Raw genomic sequence first — 18,936 nt, 5'->3', positions numbered from 1 at the left:
CATATATCTCAGAGAAATAGTTCTGCTAATCACATAGAACAGATATCTCAAATTAATGATTTTGGTGCTTTTCTTTAAGAAACTGGGGTCACTGAAATTCTTCCTGAGATTGCGTCTTAACTATCTAAGGGCCTGTTTATTCAAAGCACAGGATGCCTCATCTTGTGTTATCCATCCTATATTCCCCTGAGGGTACATTGTCCTGTACAGGGCCAATGGATTCAGACTGCAATGGATTCCAACTTAATTCCTTGTGTAACTGATGAGTGACACTCTCCTTTTTGTTTACATGCGTAAAGATGCTAATGCCACAATAAAGGCCCCTTTTCTCTTAGGAATTCCTAGTACTCAGTAAACTTTAAATATCAAAACATGCCAAGAGGTAGTATAGAGGTAGTATTATCTCCACTTGAAGCCAGTAAGCAGCTTGAGGCAAGGAGAATCCAATTTCTTGGCTAGTTACCAGGAAGACAGCAACAGAGATGCCTGGGCAGTAGGTAATGTTTTCCTAGCCCTTATAATACCAGAAGTATTTAGTACTTTTTCTCAGTGGTTTTGGAAAATAAGATCTGTGACTTCTCAAATTTAATGGTACAGTATTTTTCACAAAGGAACACTTCATTATTTACAGCCTTGTAAAATATGACAGTTTATATTTCTAGAAAGAGTCTGGCAATCCTCCTTATAAAAATCAAGTAACTTTATAAAAGAACTAAAAGAAGAAATGCCACCAATGTATTCTTGCTCTGATATTTTTTCCTCTCTAAAGTTGTAGGGAAAATTTGCTATATTGTACCCTCTTTCTCCTTGACTTTTCTGTCACCCTTCCTCGTAAATTGTCCTCTATTCCCACCCCCTCCACAAGAGGAAAAAGCTTCATCACTCTTGAGGATTTCAAGATTTAAACTTCTTACTTGAAGGTCTGCAAAGGCTTTACAGAGAAGGATAGCCTCATCATGATGATTTCAATAAATAAGTGTTTTGCCCTAAATTATTAAATTATAATAGGGTATATATATATATATATATATATATATATATATATATATATATGTAGGCAAAGGCATTGAAGATAGATAGATAGACAAGACAGATTTTTTTTTTTTTTTTTTGGCCACACCATGGAATATAGAAGTTTCCAGGCCAGGGGTCAAACCCAAACTACAGCTTTGATCCATGCCACAGCTGCAGCAACACGAGATCCTTAACCTGCTGCACCACAGCAGAGACTCCCAGGCAAAGGCTTAATCTTATTTAAGCCCAAACTGATCTTAAAGAACCCTGTCAACATTATAACAAACATTCAGAGGTAGAGATAGGATCCTTCCTAACCTTTCATCAGCATTGCCTTTTCTAGAAAAAATTATCCATTTAGACAACTGAGCTATAGATGTATTCTGCAGGTATGGTTCATGTGCTGGAAAGTGAAGTTCCATCCTTACACTAGGGAAGATACACTGTTTGTACTGCTCTGACTCCCACTCGGATGGAGCAACCACCTTTTAAGCAGTATAGAAATCCATGACAGGAGTCCACAGCAGCTTTGCAGCACCCCAGACTGATTCCTGACCTGTCAGGACTAGCCTCATTTCAAGAGGTTAGTCCTTTTTCTTGTTGTTCTACATATTATTCATATCACAGCCTTCTGCCAGACCAGTACATAGGAAAAAGAAGAATATTTTATAACTAAATAAATAAGTGCATAAATAAATAAATAAGGGAGGAACTACCTATTTTCCCATCATTTGGTTTTATTTAGAACTTTATGCCAGTAAAATTTTGTCCTTAAATTTTTTTTTTTGCCTTTTCGAGGGCTGCTCCCACGGCATATGGAGGTTCCTGGGCCAGGGGTCGAATCAGAGCTGTGGGCACTGGCCTACGCCAGAGCCACAGCAACGCGGGATCCAAGCCGTGTCTGCAAACCTACACCACAGCTCACAGCAACACCGGATCCTTAACCCACTGAGCAAGGGCAGGGACTGAACCCGCAACCTCATGGTTCCTAGTCAGATTCGTTAACCACTGCACCATGACAGGAACTCCTGTCCTTAAATTTGAATAGTATCTTCTCTGGTTTCTATAGTACCTACAGCTCTAATTATTAGCAATATAAAATACCCTTAATTTACTAAAGTTGATACTTACTAGAGGGCTAGAAGAGGTTAAAGAAAACTGATTTTGTGATAAAACAGCCCAAGCTCAATGCTTACCTAAGCCCAACCCCTCTGTCCAGCATGAATCTGATAAGGAAAATAACCAAAAAGAGCGGAGAGGTTTCATGTTCTGCAGTGTTATTCAGCAGCGGTGTTTGAAAATCTTCCAGTGTTTCTGATGAAATTCAACTTCCACAATGTTTTGATAAGTAAAGTATTTGGAGTTCTCATTTTGCATAAAAAGGAAAACATTAAGAAAGAAATAAGAATTAACTGTTCAAGGCCTAAAACGCTATCACACTAGGCAAAATCAGAGGCATGAATACATTCTATAGTTATTTCACCTGAGGAAGTTGCAAAATAATTTGTAACACATTTATATTTCACCATTCCCCTGTTATAAAATTATTCTTAAATAGCACATTAAAAGAGGGCCATTCAAAGATGACAAAAAAAGCGGGGGGGATGAATTTTAGCCATTAAGTACAAAACAAATGATTTTACTATCATGAAAACATTGATATTTATGGCACAAATATTTCCATAAAATGCGCATTGCATTCACTGTAAGAAATTAAATTACCCAACTTTGCATTTTCCCCAAGTTATTATTATTTGAAATTATCAATGGCAAGATTTGATTTTAACCTAAGAAAACTGTGACTCTGGTGAAGACAGCAGAAATATCAGGTGAGCAAGGAGTGATCATCCTGATTTTTGATTTCTGTGACAAAGGAAAACATGAAATTTTATTAGCCTAAGAAGGTTTAAAAACATTGAATGATATTTCTGCTCTGATCTAGACTTTTTTTGTTGTTATTGGCACAATGAATGTACCTAGAATTGAATTTTAAGGGACAGCAAATTCAAATCCTTTTCCCTATGTAGAAAGCTAATATAAATGGGATCACCATAGCCTATAGCTATAGACTCTGCAGATTTTAAGAAGAAAGCCCAAGGAAAGCAATGAAATGACAAGATTGGTGGACAAATAGTAATTCCTCTAGAAGGCAGCACTTTTGACCAAGGCATATAAAGCCCTTGTGTTGGCAGCTCCAGCAACTACTTGTTATGGGGAGATGGATACATTCACCACCCTTCATCATTTACCTTCTCTGAGCCATACACAGTGCTTCATGTCAGGGATTATTAGTGAATAAAATGTGGCCTCTGTCTCCAGGGAGCTGGAGAGAGGGTACAATGGAAGGAGACAAAGAACACTGATAGGATTGTGCACAGAGATTACGAGAACAGCCAAAAAAAAAAAAAAAAAAAACCCATCCAGGCTTAAAAGTGGGAGGACTGCTGTGCATGGCATGAAAGGGTCCTCACGGAAGCCTTTTTGGAAGCACTCAGGGCAGATTTGAGTCTTAAAGACTTGAGTGGGAGTAACTGGTAGAGGTGAGTACAGCCAAGAGGGAGCCCCTTCTATACGAAGGTACAGCACAATGATAATGAACTCCAGGCAGCTCTGTGTTACAACTGGATAATGAAGTGTAAATCAGAAAGCAGTGGATTTTTCTATGCTACATGGAAGGATAAACTTTTTTTTTTTTTTGGTAAAAGGCCAGATAGTAAATACTTTAGGCTCAGAGGACCATATGGCTTTGACTCAACTTCACAAAAGTGGCCACAGCTAATACGAAAATGAATGAGCATGGAGATTGGAATTGGAATTTCATATACTTTTCACAAGTCATCAAATATTATTTAATAAGCTTTTTTCAACCACTTAAAAATGTAAAAACTATTTGTAACTAACTGTGTGTACAAAAATAGGCATTACTCCAAATTTGGGCTATTGGCCAGTTTGCCTATTCCTGCTGTCAGGCAACAATAGAGAGTCATTAAAGGATATAAATAAAGAATTGGCCTGATCTAGCCCTCTTGGTAGGAAGTTCATTTTGGCAGCAGTGGGGAAGAAACATTTGAGATAGGAGGGCTCAAGGAAAGTACACAGATAGCTGTCAAATGGAGCATTTCCTGTGAAATGGAGGCACAGTTTGCCTTCTCAAACACTTTGTAATAAATCAGTCAACACTGGAATAGCCCCAAGGTGTCCCTTCCCTCCCCCATCACTGCCCACTCCTTTCTCTGCCATGGGGCCTCCTCCTCCTATCCTGCCCTTCTCATCTCACTCCCCTACCCCAAACACAACACCGCTGCCTCCTTTTTAAAATTCTTTCGACAATAGAACAGAGAACAGGGAATTGTGCTGCATGACCCCCAACAGCCCCACTTCTCTAATTTCTGAGTGAGGACTCAGATGACCCAACTTTCCTCCAAGCTATCAATATATGTTACAGATGTGTTACAGTCTTTGGAACATTTATTTTCCAGCTGACAGGAATAAATCTGTCTTTTTTTGTAATTTGCATTTGGCAGATGAAGTAAGACCATTTCGGAAAACTGAAATGATTAGCTTTTCCTGTGGCATAATCTAAGATTTTATCCTTTTCTAAGAAGTCTTGATTTCAAAGCATTTAAAATTAAATACGCCACAAAAATGCTTTTATATTGAAGTTAATAGAGTAAGAACTAAAATAGGAATAACTTTGGTAAGTTTTCAAAACTCATAGTCTATTAAAATGAGAAGAGGACCTTGAGACCATAAAATGAAACAAAGAGAGGGATTTAAAAAGCCAAAATGAGCACCAGGTTCTCTCCTTTCAATGTTGTGTTCTTTCTTAAAGGAATTTTTGCAGAGCTTTTCTAACCCAATATTTCCTAGGTCTAAGATGGCAGTATTATTGTATGTTTGGTACAATGCCATTTTCAAACATGAATGTTGCTGTACCACTGACTCCATTTAAAGCTCTTAGGGCACTTGATATGTACAGACTTGAGCCAACATTATGCGGTTCCAGACACAGCCCAGTTAACATCCCTCCTCCCTTCCTGTTCTACAGACAGAGGTGATGTCATTGGCAAGTGAGGGGATAGTTTTATGTTGCACTCTATCATTATCTCCATTCTGAAATCCTTCCAAAGTGGAGAAACAAAATGAAGGGAATATAGTAATAAAAGATGTGTAATAATGTGTGCTTCTAAAAGAGTAAAGTAGAAAAAGCCAGAGTTGACTACAATAGTCATTCTAACTAAAGCAGCTCTGGAGTCTGGAAATTGCCAGTAAATTATACCCACATAAATAGTTCAAGATCAGAAATAATGTGAAAATCTTTCAACAGGATGGTATGTGAAAATTTATAACAAACAAATTAACAAGGGTTTAACTATTATGGATTTTTAAAAACAGAAAAAAAAAAAAAAACTAGAAAAGTGTCACAAAACCTGAGCAATTCTGCCACATATTCTTCTGATCTGCCCTGATTGTATGTCACTCAAATGAAGCTTCTTAAATACGGTAAGGTGCAGATTTACACTGGAGTCTTAGCTGTTGCTTATCTATTTTCCTAGAGTTAACAATAATCTTATTCAAAAATCAAGAAAAAAAGTTGATAGAGATTGATTTGGCATAATTTACCTGAATGATTATTCTCTTTTACCACACTCATCCAATCACTAATCAATACAGCATTTTTTACTTTTTTATTTTTCTTTGCATTTTAGGGCCACACCCACGGCATATGGAAGTTCCCAGGCCAGGGGTTGAAATGGAGCTACAGCTGCCCACCTACACCATAGCCACGGCAACTCGAGATCTGAGCCGCATCTGCAACCTACACCACAACTCACTGCAATGCCAGATCATTAACCCACTGAGCGAGGCCAGAGATAGAACCTGAGTCCTCATGGTTACTAGTTGGGTTCATTTCTACTGCGCTACAACAGGAGAATACAGTATTTTTAGATGTTAGCGCTCTACTAGGTAGAAAGAGATAATGATGATGATGATAGTTACTCTTTATGGATACTGGAAGTGTACTGAACTGTGTACTCTTTAACTCTATTGTGTCCTTGTGTCCCTTTGGTTTTTTTGGTCATGCCTGTGGCATGTAGAAGTTCTTTAACCTGGGATTAAACCTGTGCCACATTAGTGACCTAAGTCACTGTGGTGATAATGCCAGATCCTTAACTCACTGTGCCACAAGGGAACTCTTTTATTGCCTCTTTTAATCTTAACTTTTTGCAGTTGATATTGTTAATATCTCCATTTAAAGATGAAAAAAAAAAAACAAAAACAGAGGCCTAGAAGGCATAAATAACTGACAGGGTCATACCAACAGAAAGTGGTAGATCAAGGATTTGAGTTTAGGCCTTCCTGTTTCACAGTCTATTCTGTATGCACTTATCTATATATACATGATAAAAAGATGTAGATGTCATGGCCTCTTCATATTCGGGAAACTAGATAGATACATTTACAACAAAAGAAAAATTCTAAGGCATGTATGGGATAATTATGCTGAAAAGGATCATAGTGATTATCTAATCAAACCTCTTATTTTGCAGAAAGCCAATGGAGACCTAGCTGGTACAAAATGCCAGTGGGGTACAGAAGGACATTCTTCTGCTCACAGTGCTAGTGCTACTCCTCTACTCCTCAAGTTCAGGTCCTCATCATCCATTACCTGAACTGTTAAAATATAATCATACTATGTCTCTCTGTCTCTTGTTGCATTATTTTCTATTATAATTACATTTCTAAAACTCAGACCTGCTAATGTTGAACTACTTAAACTCTTCAAAATGGTTTTCTCTTCCTTTTTTTGAAGGCCCAGCTCTGCCTTACCAAGCACTAATCTATCATGCCTGCTTCAGCTCACACCACTGTTCCCATCACTGCAATGGTCAATACTCCATTTCTACAATCCTGCTGTTCATGTTCTTTTCCTTATGTGTTTGAGCATACTCTTCCCTTGTCTAGAATATCTTCTCCTTTCCTAGCATGTGAGCCTATTCATCCTTCAAGAAGCAGCTCAAATACCACTCATCAAATCCCTTCTCTGGATTAAGAAGGTGTGGTACATATACATAATGGAACACTACTCAGCCATAAAAAAGAAGGAAATAATGCCATTTGTGGCAACATGGATGCAACTAGAGGTTCTCATACTAAGTAAGAAAAAGAAAGAGAAATACCATATATATCATTTATATGTGGAATCTAAAATACGGCACAAATGAACCTATATATAAAACAGAAACAGACTTACAGATAGAATACAGACTTGTGGTTGCAAAGGGGGAGGGGAAAGTAGTGGGATGGACTGGGAGTTTGAGGTTAGCAGATGCAAACTATTACATTTAGAATAGATAAGCAATGAGATCCTACTACATAGCACAGGGAACTATGTCTGATCTCTTGGGACAGACCCTGATGGAAGATAATATAAGAAAGGAAATGTGTATATGTATGTATATATATATATATATACATATACACACACACACACATATTTGTATGACTGCGTCACTTTGCTATACAGCAGAAATTAGCCCAACATTGTAAATCAATTGTGCTTTAATTTAAAAAAACAGAAAAAAGCACACACACACAAAAACTACACATTCCATTCTCCAAACTCCCTCTGCTGCATTTCTATAATACTTTGTTCATATTCAGTATTAGAGATATTGACCTGCTTATCTTTTATTCTATCATCTAATAAATCACATGGATGACTCATAGTAAGCCTTCAATATATGCTTGTTGAATGACTGAACAAACTACAACTATTACGGTTTCTTGATTTTCAAGTCACTTTTGCCACAATAGTTTCCATTCAGTCTTCAACAATATTTTTTTTATATTTCTTTATGCCAGGTACTCTGCTAGGGACAAGGATCACAGTGATGAAAAAGGCAGTTAAGGTTCCTACACTCATGGAGCTATTTCTACCAAGAAATACAGATACCAAAAAATAACAAGCAAACAATAAATGCCAAGGAAGTAACTGCTAGCAGATAAAAGAGTAACTGAGGAAGGTCATCTCAGAAAGAGGGTCAGAAAAACCTTCTTCAACCATGTGATATTCTAATGAAGATCTCAAGGAGAAGATGCCCAGCCTGGTAAAAAGTTGGGGCAGAGCATTTCAGGTAGAGATATCAGCATGGTGGTAAAGATGAAAGAGCTCTTCATGACCAAGGAAAGAAAGAGCCTTATGTGGCTATAGCCATAGCAGTCCAGAGAGAAAAGTTTGGTGAAAATGCTTGGAGGGGTAGGGCAATCACAGCTCGTGAATGCTTTGCATGTTCTGTAGGCTATAATAAGGAATTTGGATTTTCTCCTAAAAAAACACAGGAGGATATGGAAGGGTTGCTAGCCAGTGGAACTCATCTGACCTGTGCATTTAAAAATGAGGAGAAAGGACTGAAGCAGAGCAAGGATAAAAATAGGAAGACAAACTGGGAAGCTCTTGAGAAGTCCAGGTAAACAATGGTTAAGGTGGAGTTACCAGAGATGGAAAAACACAGATGGATTTTAGTTATATTTGGGAGACAGACTCACCAGGTCTTGGAAATGTATTAGACATGGGCAGAAAAAGAAAGGGAAGCATTACAGTTTATTTTTAGATTTTATGGTTTGAATCATTGGTTAGATGGCATAAGTTTTAATATACTGAGATAAAGAAGACTAAAATGAGAAAGAAGTTTAAGAGAGAAAAGAAAAAGTTCTATGTTTGGACATATTGAACTGATATTAAGAATGGATATTTTAAGCTTTACTGTGGAAAACTGGTCTTAAAGTAAACAAACCACCATATAACAATAAGAATAGCTAATAATCATTGAGATTGCTTACGATGTGTCAGACTTTATTTACATATTACGTTATATAATCCTCCCCCAATCACTCCATAAGGAGGTTACTACTGTGACCTCCATTTTACAGATGAGGAAGGAAATTATGGTACAGATTGGTCAAATTACCTCCCCAAGATCTCACCCTTATAAATGGCAGATTCAGGATGCAAATCCAGGCATTCTGATTCCAGAGCCTGACCTTTTAATCTCTGTATAAAGAAAAAATAATGACCTGGTGCCACATAAGTAATTAAACCCTACTCACCTCTAAATAAAACCAACAGGAAACAAACACAGCTCTCCATGCATTACATGATAGGATTTGTTAAAACTGATTTTAATACATGACCATTCTGTTGCTAAAATAAAATAATTTTTCTTATTGTGAATGCCATTAGAGAAATCACATTATGTACTGGGCACCAAGTAAAGATTACTGCTCAGCAAGGACTTCTCCCAGGCGAATTAACTGGATCCCCATTTAGTGCTCTTGTTCAGAGGCAATCACCTGTAGACACCCACTTCTATCCACAGTTACCACTGCAGAAACTATTTACTGACTGTCTATAATAAGCCAGGCACTGGAATAAGCATGAGAACTACAATTCTCTGCATTTACAGAGCTCCTAACTAGAGAGGGAAACAGGAAAAAGAAAAAAAGAAAACACCAATTATAATAAACTGCAATATATGCTGAAAGTAGAACACACAGTGGGGCACCCAAACCTTTCTGGGGGAAATTACATTCAAGCTGAGACCTGAAAAGTTTGGTAGGATTTAACCAGGCAGCAGTTCAATATTTCTTAGCCAGAGAGGAGGAGAAACTGACAGAGCACTTTGGAACTACCGTAAAGAGCATCTATGCCATTTGAAACAAGTACTAGACAGCAGGTTTCTAAAACCTCTAATGGAGCAAATAAGGAAATGCCTTTGCCTGTCCTTTTTTTAAAAAATTCTTTTTATTATAGTCAATTTACAGTGTTCCATCAATTTCTGCTGTACAGCAAAGTGACCCAGTTATACGTATATATACATTCTTTGCCCGTTCTTAATATCAGTGCTCCAACCCTGCACCTGCTGGCCTCTCTCTGAAGGCTCTCCCTGAGTAAGCCATTTACCACTTACATCATGGTGATGGATAATCCATATCCAAGCCTGACTCAATGATCCCTTCAGCTTCAGCCTTGACTCACACTAGACTTTACTGCTTGAGTGATTCTGAAACACCATTGACTCAGAAGAGACTTCATTTCCTTTTCCCCCAGAGCCTGCTCCTTCTCTTACATGCTCTGCTCAGTGCCTGGTTCCACCACCATCTACTCAACTACCTCAACCAGGACTGGAATCATTGCCCTAGTTTTCTCTCACCCCAACCTTTACTCTACTCAACATATTAATCACCAACCCTCGCGGACTTGGCCCCTTAGCAGCTCTGGTTAGGTACCCGCCTACCACCACCACTGTCATAGCACTCCATCAGGCCCATGTGGCCTATCACTGCAATTGGGTCCTAAGTGTCTTACTGCTGCACCCACAATCTATTCTTCACACTCTTTCCAGGATAATATTGCAAAAATGCACATCATGTTATTCCCCTGCTTTAAAGCCATCAACAGCTCCCTATGGTTCACAGGCTAAAGTCCCAACTCCTGAGAAGCCCTCTGGTATTTCACCTTTTCCTGCCTTTCAGCCTTACCTTTTGATAATAACCCCTCTTCTTCTAGTGCTTCATATTCCACACACACCAAACTACTTACAATTCCATAAACTCCTTATGTGGTTTCAGATAGTAAGCTCTGGCTCACACTTCTCTCTCTGCTTGAAATGCCTTTCAACACCACCCCCACACCTTTACCCATCTTTCAAGTCTCAGCTCACAAATCAACTTGTCTCTGAAGCTTTTTGTGATTACTCTGCCTCTGCTCCAAATAGAACTGACATTTTATTCCCTTACATCTTCACCACTTCCAGGGTCGAATGTTTCCACAGCACCTCATTACAGTGATCCCATAGTCTAGCCTAATGCCTGGCTATTATAGTTTCATTGACAACAACACAATTCCTGGACCAATATTTATTATCCACCAGGAGTAGGTGCTGTGGCCAAACACTGGAGAAGAGGAAAAGGCAGATAAAACACCCTTTGCCCTCATAACTTATTAATGGTCACAAAATAAATCCTTCCAGTGTAAAAGCCAGAAGCACTCCCAGGATTTACCCTGAAGCTAATATAGTTTAAGCTGGTTTCAGGTAGCTTAAGGGACTTGATTTATAGAGGCCCCTTCTAAAGTTCTGTGCTAATTTTATATTTTTAATTGTAGGTCATTATTTTCTTAAAGGGAGGGCCCAAATTTGGACATGTTTCAGGCATCACAAAACCTGTACCCACCTCTGATTCCAAGATTAGATGATTATCTGCGGTACGAATTTCTGTAAATAAAGCTTAAAGAAAAGTCAGTAGTGATTTGGCAAGTTTGTGGCATGGTGCAGGCCTCCTCCTTGTGCTGGCAGACTGAGCATTGAGTGGGAGTGGCTCAGCACCACCCCTTAGTTCTCCCTGAAGTACAGCAGAAGGGTGTGGCTCTGACCAGAGTTTCCTATTGCCTCCCTCCTTTTCTACCTCCCATATCTCCTAATGAGGAGTGAACTAGAAAACAAGGAAGGAAAAGACAGATGACAGATACTTCAGGAATAGCAGAATACTGCAGTTCTGAGCTACTAACAGAAAATGCATCACTCACTGTCATCAGGTTCACAACAATCCTGTGACCTGACTGAAATTCAGAGTAAGACATGTTTGCTGTGGTTGGGAAGTGAGGGTGGAGGGGAGTTAGAAGCAAGAGAAAAAGGGAGGAAGGGCATTTGACAAAGATGAGGAACATGACTAATGAGTCAAGTTCTTCCTGGTGTCATTTGTGGCCTCCCTGATCATCAGAAAAGGAATAATGGGCTGGGAATCCATCATCCACATTCCTTCTTTCTACCCCACCCTTCCTGTAGCATTGCCTTCAGAATCAAGCCGGGCCCTGACCCAACAGCTTCATGCGACAAAGGGAGAAAGAGCATTGCTGCACCCAAGTTCATGTGCCTGATGCACACTGAGGCCAAAGAAACCAAAACATGGAAGTTTGGAGCAGAGAAAGGTTTACTGCAAGGGCCAAGCAAGGAGAATGGGTAGCTCATGCTCAAAAGATAAGAACTTCCAGACAGATGTCAGGGAAGTTTTTATAGGCAAAATTTGGGGGGAGGGTCACAAGGTGTGTGACCTTCCTCTGATTGGTTGGTGGTGAGGTAACATAGTGGTGTTTTAGGAATCTCAATCATCAGCCTGGTTCTGGCCAGTATGGGTTCTACAAACTTGCACTCAGCATGAAGTCACCATCCTCTACCTTGGTGGGAGTTTTAGCTTCTGTAGAACAACTCAAAGATATGTGTCAGATTGTTATGGATATCCCTTGAGGAGGAACTGGGGATTAAAGGAAAATGACACAACAACTTTATTTATTTATTTGGTTTTTAGGGCCGCACCTGCGGCATGTGGAAGTTCCCAGGCTTGGGGTTGAATCAGAGATGCAGCTGCCAGCCTATAACACAGCCACAGCAGTGCCATATCCAAGCCACATCTGTGACCCACACCATAGCTCATGGCAATGCCAGATCCCCGACCTACTGAGTGAGGCCAGGGACTGAACCCACATCTTCATGAATACTAGTCAGGTTCGTTCGTTTCTGCTGCACCACAATGGGAACTCCCAACACGCCGACTTTATAAAGGAGCAATTAGACCCAAAGTGGTAAAGGACTCTGCCAAGGTCACACAATAGTTAGAACTAGAATTGTGTTTTATTGCTGAACTATTCTTTCTTGTCTGCATTTCCTTTGTGTATGCATTCTCTCACTTCCCTAATTAACTGCTTGAATCTGTACCTTGGGAAAGCCTAGGAGACTAAAGCCTTCTTCTGTAAATAAGAAATGGGATGCATGGAGGGGCTTTATACCGGGAAGGGCCTCATAGGGTCCTACCTGGTTTCAAGAGTAATGCATAGACTGGCAGTTGGTGGGGTGGAAGGAGGAAATAGTGTCTGAGCCCTGTTTCTCATTCTGGCTTGGGCAGGATTCAGATCTTTTGGGGCACCAAGCACAGAAAAGACTATGGGGCCACCATTGCTCCCATTATGTAATTCAAGGTAACACTCTAATATTTTTAATGACATATAACTTATCTATATGCTGAAATTGGGATGTTTTCTAGATTTTGTGATTTTTACATTTTGAACAAGCTAGTTAGAACAGATCTCTCTCTCTCTCTCCCTCTCATTCTGTCCCTTCCCCTTTCCTGATAAATGCTTGGTTGGCCTATTCTAATACCATCCTAGCTCTTACTGATGGTGTGGCCTTGGCAGTTGTTGTGCCCCTTACAACTCTGGATCTGGCTGTTCACTTTTGAAGTTGATGTGTCTTCTTCCTTTAATGCCTATGAGTCTATTAGAGATCATTCTCTTTCATTTTTCAAAGCCAAACAATTTAAAATACTTCTGGAGTTCTCGTTGTGGTTCAGCAGTTGAAGAACCCGACTAGCATCTATGAGGACGCAGGTTGGATTCCTGACCTCACTCAGTGGGTTAAAGATCCAGCATTGCCATGAGCTATGGTGTAAGTCGCAGACAGAGCTCAGATCCCATATTGCTGTGGCTCTGGCATAGGTTGGCAGCTATAGCTCTGATTCAACCCCTAGCCTGGGAACCTCCATATGCCACAGTCGTGGCCCTAAAAAGACAAAAAGACAAACAAACAAACAAAAACAACCAACCAAACAAAAAACTTCTGTTTTGACAGTTCCTGCTGTGGCTCAGTGGGATTGGTAGTGTCTCCGCAGTGCCAGGACATAGGTTCAATCCCCAGCCGAGCAGGGTGGGTTAAAGGATCTGGTGTTGCCATAGCTGCAGTGTAGGTTGCAACTGCGGATCGGATGTAATCTCTGGCCCAGAAACTCCGTATGTATTGGGATGGGCAAAAATGAAAAAAAAAAAAAAATCTGCTCTGGCTTGTATATCTTACTGGCTTGTACAGCATAGAGAATGCCAGTCTGGATGAAAGAGGACATCCTGTGTATGCAGTGATACATCTGATTTTACTCACTCTAGAAATATTTACTGAACACCTATCATTTAATAACTGCTGAGTGTACAGTGCTGCACAGAGCAGACATACTCCTTGTCTTGTCCAATTTACTTCCATGGAGCTTGCAGCCTAGTGAATATAGTGGTGGAGCGTGGGAATAGCCCAGGTATCTGACTTCCATAACTTACTCTCTCGATCAGGATCTGGTATGGTGGTGAGGAACCTGATTCTCTAGTCAGCTGGCCTGGGTTCAAATCCCAGTTCCGTCACTTCCTTGCTTTGTGACCTTGAGCAAGTTTCTTTTTATGTCCTGCTATTTCCTCTAGGCTAACAACAGAAGTCCTCATGCCCAAGATATATGTCCTGACATGCTCAAGTTATTGTCATGATTGTTCTATTGCCAGATCTTGTGCTGAGGCTCAGTGCTGCTCAGGACTATGGGCTCAAAAAAATAGCTATGCATTTGCTCCACAGAGCACCCAGGTTTAGGCCAAAGAGGGAAGAATGATTCTCTTCCCAGTTCGTATTTGTGTTTTACACTGGCCTCTGGGTTAAGCAGCACTATCCTAATGTCATGCTGAGTTTTTAGAGGAAACAACATTTCTGTTTTTACTCAAAACCCCACTCTATCTTCCCCATCGTCTCCTCTATGGTTGAAAAAGTATACTTGGTACTTAAATTAGGAGATGATGTGTAAATGTAACCCAGATTGATCTATCTCCTGGTCCTTCTCTTTGGGCTCCTCAACATCCTTCCCCGTCACACTTAAAACAATGAATCTACTTCACAGAAAAATATTGCTGAGAAATGTGGACTTGACACAGGATTTTATGGAAACAAAGGAAGAGAGAGTTTATAGCACACACACTAGAGCTGACCACTTGAAAATTCTTGTAGACATTTTTCCATTTCTCTTCTCCAGATTCCCTTTCCTGCCAGATTACCAGCAAAGATACTTGTTCTTTCCCCTCCCAGTATCACTCATCCTTATAAAACTGCACAGATTTAAAAATTAACTCTCAAGTTCACCCAAGTCAGGAAATACCCTCAAAAGATGTACTCTGCTTACTTCTCTAGGTTCCCACCTTCATTGATTACATGGCCTGATTTTCCAGCTCCTGGATACAATAAAGAGTTTTTGCAACAAACATTTTAAGTTATTTTTAGCAACAGGCTTGGTCTGGGCACCCCAAACACCATATTGTCCTTAGTTTGTGCAATCTGATATTGAGTCAACTTGCCTGAACACCCTGCTTGGTGATCAGCCTGATACAAAGTCACAGGATTTAAATCATTATGCTGAGATTTATGTTTCAATGAATCAGTTGCATTATCAGTTACATTATATTTCTGTACCATTTTTGCCTTAAGCAATAAAACGCTGCTGTAGAAGAAAGAGATAAAAAGATGCAGTTAACAAAGAAACCAAATTCTGGACCCCTAAAGGAATCCAAGCCAGAACTTAGACTGTTTTTATTGCCTTGCCCTGTTCAGGATTCTGTTTAGTTGACCTTCACATTAGGAAAGTTGATTGTCTACAAATGTTTGAACATTTTTCTCACTGACCCATGTTTGGGTGTGCCTTTGGAATAACAAAAGATCAATAAATTAAAATAATTTAATTTTATCCTCATTTTGAGATAAATATTGAAAGTAAGCAATAAAAAAAAAAATGGAAGTAGGAATATATACCTGGATTCCAGCTTGTGAATTTGTTTCCACAACACACATCACAAAGGCCCTAAAATAGAGTGTGAGACTATTCCAGTGTAAGGCTGGAAGGGAAGAGAGATCACCTAATTCAATACTTTCCCATCGCTGATGAGGAAACCAAATCCCAGAGAAGTTATGTGAACTGTTCTGCATCACGCAATAGAAGCAATTCCAGGACAGAGTCTCCTGATTCCCAGGAACTCATTCCTCTCAAATATATCATGCAGTCATGTTACATGCAGGTTCTGTTTTACCAAAACAAAACAAAACAAAACAAAAACAAAAACAAAAACAAAAAAACCATGTCTACTAAACTTGGTAGATTTTGTACATTTAGTTTGAGTACCTGATGCCAAAGATTGATGAAAAATAAGCAAAAACAATTTACTGGAGCTGAAAAATGAAACCAAAATCATCAGTTAAAAAAAACTTTCCATTACAGGGTGTAGGTTAATCTTTTTATTTCCCACTGGTCTTTATCACCTCAGTAGTTAGAAAACTTAGGAAACATCAAATTACTTAGGGATGTCACTATTATTAAGAATAAAACCTTTATTATTTATACATTTTATATTTTGAAATAAACTTAGAAATTTACTTAGCTATTGATAAATAAAAATCTTTATCAGGCTTCTCTGTCATTATCATTACTTGTAAGACTCAAATAAATTATACCTAAGGAGCTATAGAGCTGTAGGCGAGGTGGGATGTGAATTGAAGATCTGTCGGGAAAATTTTGAAACTCAGAATTCAAATAAATGAGGCCAGAGCAAGAGACAGAGAGAGAGGACAAGCGTCTTCATCATTACTCATCATAAGGCAGCAGGAAATCACCTTGACTAAAGAACCATGAGGGTCTATTCAGTATTAGAGGCAAACTACAGAAGTGATCATGTTAGGACAGCTCTGATTAATCTGATTTGATGCATCCACTCTTAACACGAATAACTGTATATTCAGAGTGATATATTTTTATCTCAGATATCACACAGTTGTGGACTTTCCTCTAAGTGAGTAACAATAACACAGATTGTTTTTGGACACATTAGAGCTTTAACTTCCTATTTCAAAAACATAATCCAAGATTCTAATAGATGCGATCCCAGCTCTTAGTTGCCAGTACATTCCAGATTCCATGGGTTCAAGGAATTTTTAGTCACCTAGAAGTAAACAGATTCAGCAGAAGTTTTTGTTTTCTTTTGTTTTAAGTCTCAGCATAGAAAGTTCACTTACTGAGTTCTGGTTTTGCTCCCCATCTGCAAGAGATCAAAGTTAGTATGGAAAGTATCTCTGGCATGGGCAAGTTGTGAAATCAAAACAACTGCATGTGTCAGGAGACTTTACTTTTTGGATAAAGACTCATGAGCAAAAACTGAAGAAGGGGTAAGTATATTACATATTAATAATGAAAAGTGCTCAGTCAACAAAATATAAAATGAGGTTGCTCTATAAAAATCAGACTCCATAAAATGAGTTTTTTAAAAAAGGTTTAAAAAAATACCAACCTTATTAGCAAAAATTGCCAAGAGTACCAAGCAATATGATGGTAACTAGTTGTGAAAAATGGCTATTAAAAGGAATATTGTTTCTTCCTGACATAGTTTCTGCTCCAAAATGAACACAATGATACAGATGCTAGCAAAGAAAAAAAAGGGATATACTATTGCCAGAGAAAAAAAATTCCTCTAACTTAACTTTTCTATTTCCAACATTTATTTAGGTATTTTTAGGGATCTTCCTCCACCTGGAAATTTGATGAAAGTGGAAAAAAAAAGTTAATGGAAGAAACAAATCAGAGGTTAGAGTTTATGGAAAATGGAAGAAGGATAATGAGAACAGAGAAGTTTGAATCAAGATGGTGCCAGAGATGATGTATTCATTCTTTCTTTTTTGCTTTCTTTCTCTAACAAGTAATATATTGAGTGCCATGTACCATGTATTCTTTTTGGTTTTTTTTTTTGTTTGTTTTATTTAGGGCCGCACCTGAGTTATATGGAGGTTCCCAGGCTAGGGGTCTTAATCGGAGCGACAGCTGCTAGCCTGTGCCACAGCCATAGCAACTTGAGATCCCAGCTGTGTCTGCGACCTACACCACAGCTCACTGCAACACTGGATTCTTAACCCACTGAGCAAGGCCAGGGATTGAACCCGCAACTTCATCGTTCCTAGTCAGATTCATTTCTGCTGTGCCACAACAGGAACTCTGAGTGCCATGTATTCTTATAGGCACTGAGGACACAGCAAGGAACAAAACAAAATCCTTTGTGAGGCTAGTGTTTTAGTGCAGGCGTGGGCCAACTTTTTCTATTTCAAAGGGTCAATAAACATTTTAGGCTTTTTGAACTTTACAGTTTCTCTGTTATGACTACTTAATTCTGTCATTGTAAGTGCCAAAGCCATCAGAAAGACATAAATGGCCATGGCTGAGTTCCAATAACTTTTTTTTTTTTTTTTTCCCACTGTACAGCAAGGGGGTCAGGTTATCCTTACATGTATACATTACAATTACAGTTTTTCCCCCACCAATAACTTTTTAAAATTAAGACAGATGGCAGGTTGATGTGTCCCTCAAGCCATAATTTGCCAACCTCTGTTCTAAGTGGAAGGAGATGAGAAAATGTATAATATCATTTCAGGTAATGATACTTGCCTCGAAGAAAAGTAAAACTGGCTGAGGAGACAGAAGGCAATGGTGTGGGAGAGCTGCTAATTTAAGTTCTTAGAGGTCTTTTTAATGACAACGAAGCAGCAAACCTGAATGAAGTCAAGCCGTTAGAGAGAATCCAGTGCACAAGTGGAAGGTTTGACTCTAAACAAGATCATGGATAATTAATCTGTTATAATAGGAAAGAAGGAAAATATAACATTACAGAAGCAGGAAAGCTGGCATATATGGTTGGAAGAATGTGGATGTTTTCCTGGATTGCTTATGGAAAGGGATGATCAGGGCTATAATGAACACACCCTCTTCTCTTAGTCTTATTTCTATTTTCTACTCTCTGAAGACAATAAATTCAGAAAGTATTGTGGGCAGGTAAGAAATCCACAGAAGGGAATTTAATAGCATTTTTTAACAGAGACAAGAGACGTATTTGAGGAGGAGGAGGAAGTACATTCCAGGAATGACTAGTGGATGTTGCAACAGCTTTGAGGATTATCATATGACCTGGACATAGGAACTGAAATCACATTGCTCGACTGAGAGCATGTATTCTCATGTGCAATGACCATTATTACATAA

General features: G+C 39.0%; 1 protein-coding gene across 1 annotated transcript in view; it reads right to left on the bottom strand.

Moving 5' to 3' along the window:
* Nucleotides 1-18,936, bottom strand: part of SEC24D (SEC24 homolog D, COPII coat complex component) — a 444,678-nt gene that overhangs the window by 328,747 nt on the left and 96,995 nt on the right. The gene's annotated exons all lie outside the window — the stretch shown is intronic.

The sequence above is a fragment of the Sus scrofa genome, chromosome 8, assembly GCF_000003025.6.
Source record: "Sus scrofa isolate TJ Tabasco breed Duroc chromosome 8, Sscrofa11.1, whole genome shotgun sequence".
Lineage (NCBI taxonomy): Eukaryota > Metazoa > Chordata > Mammalia > Artiodactyla > Suidae > Sus > Sus scrofa.
Note: the sequence above shows the minus strand (reverse complement) of the source record. Positions and strands in the feature narration are given on the sequence as shown.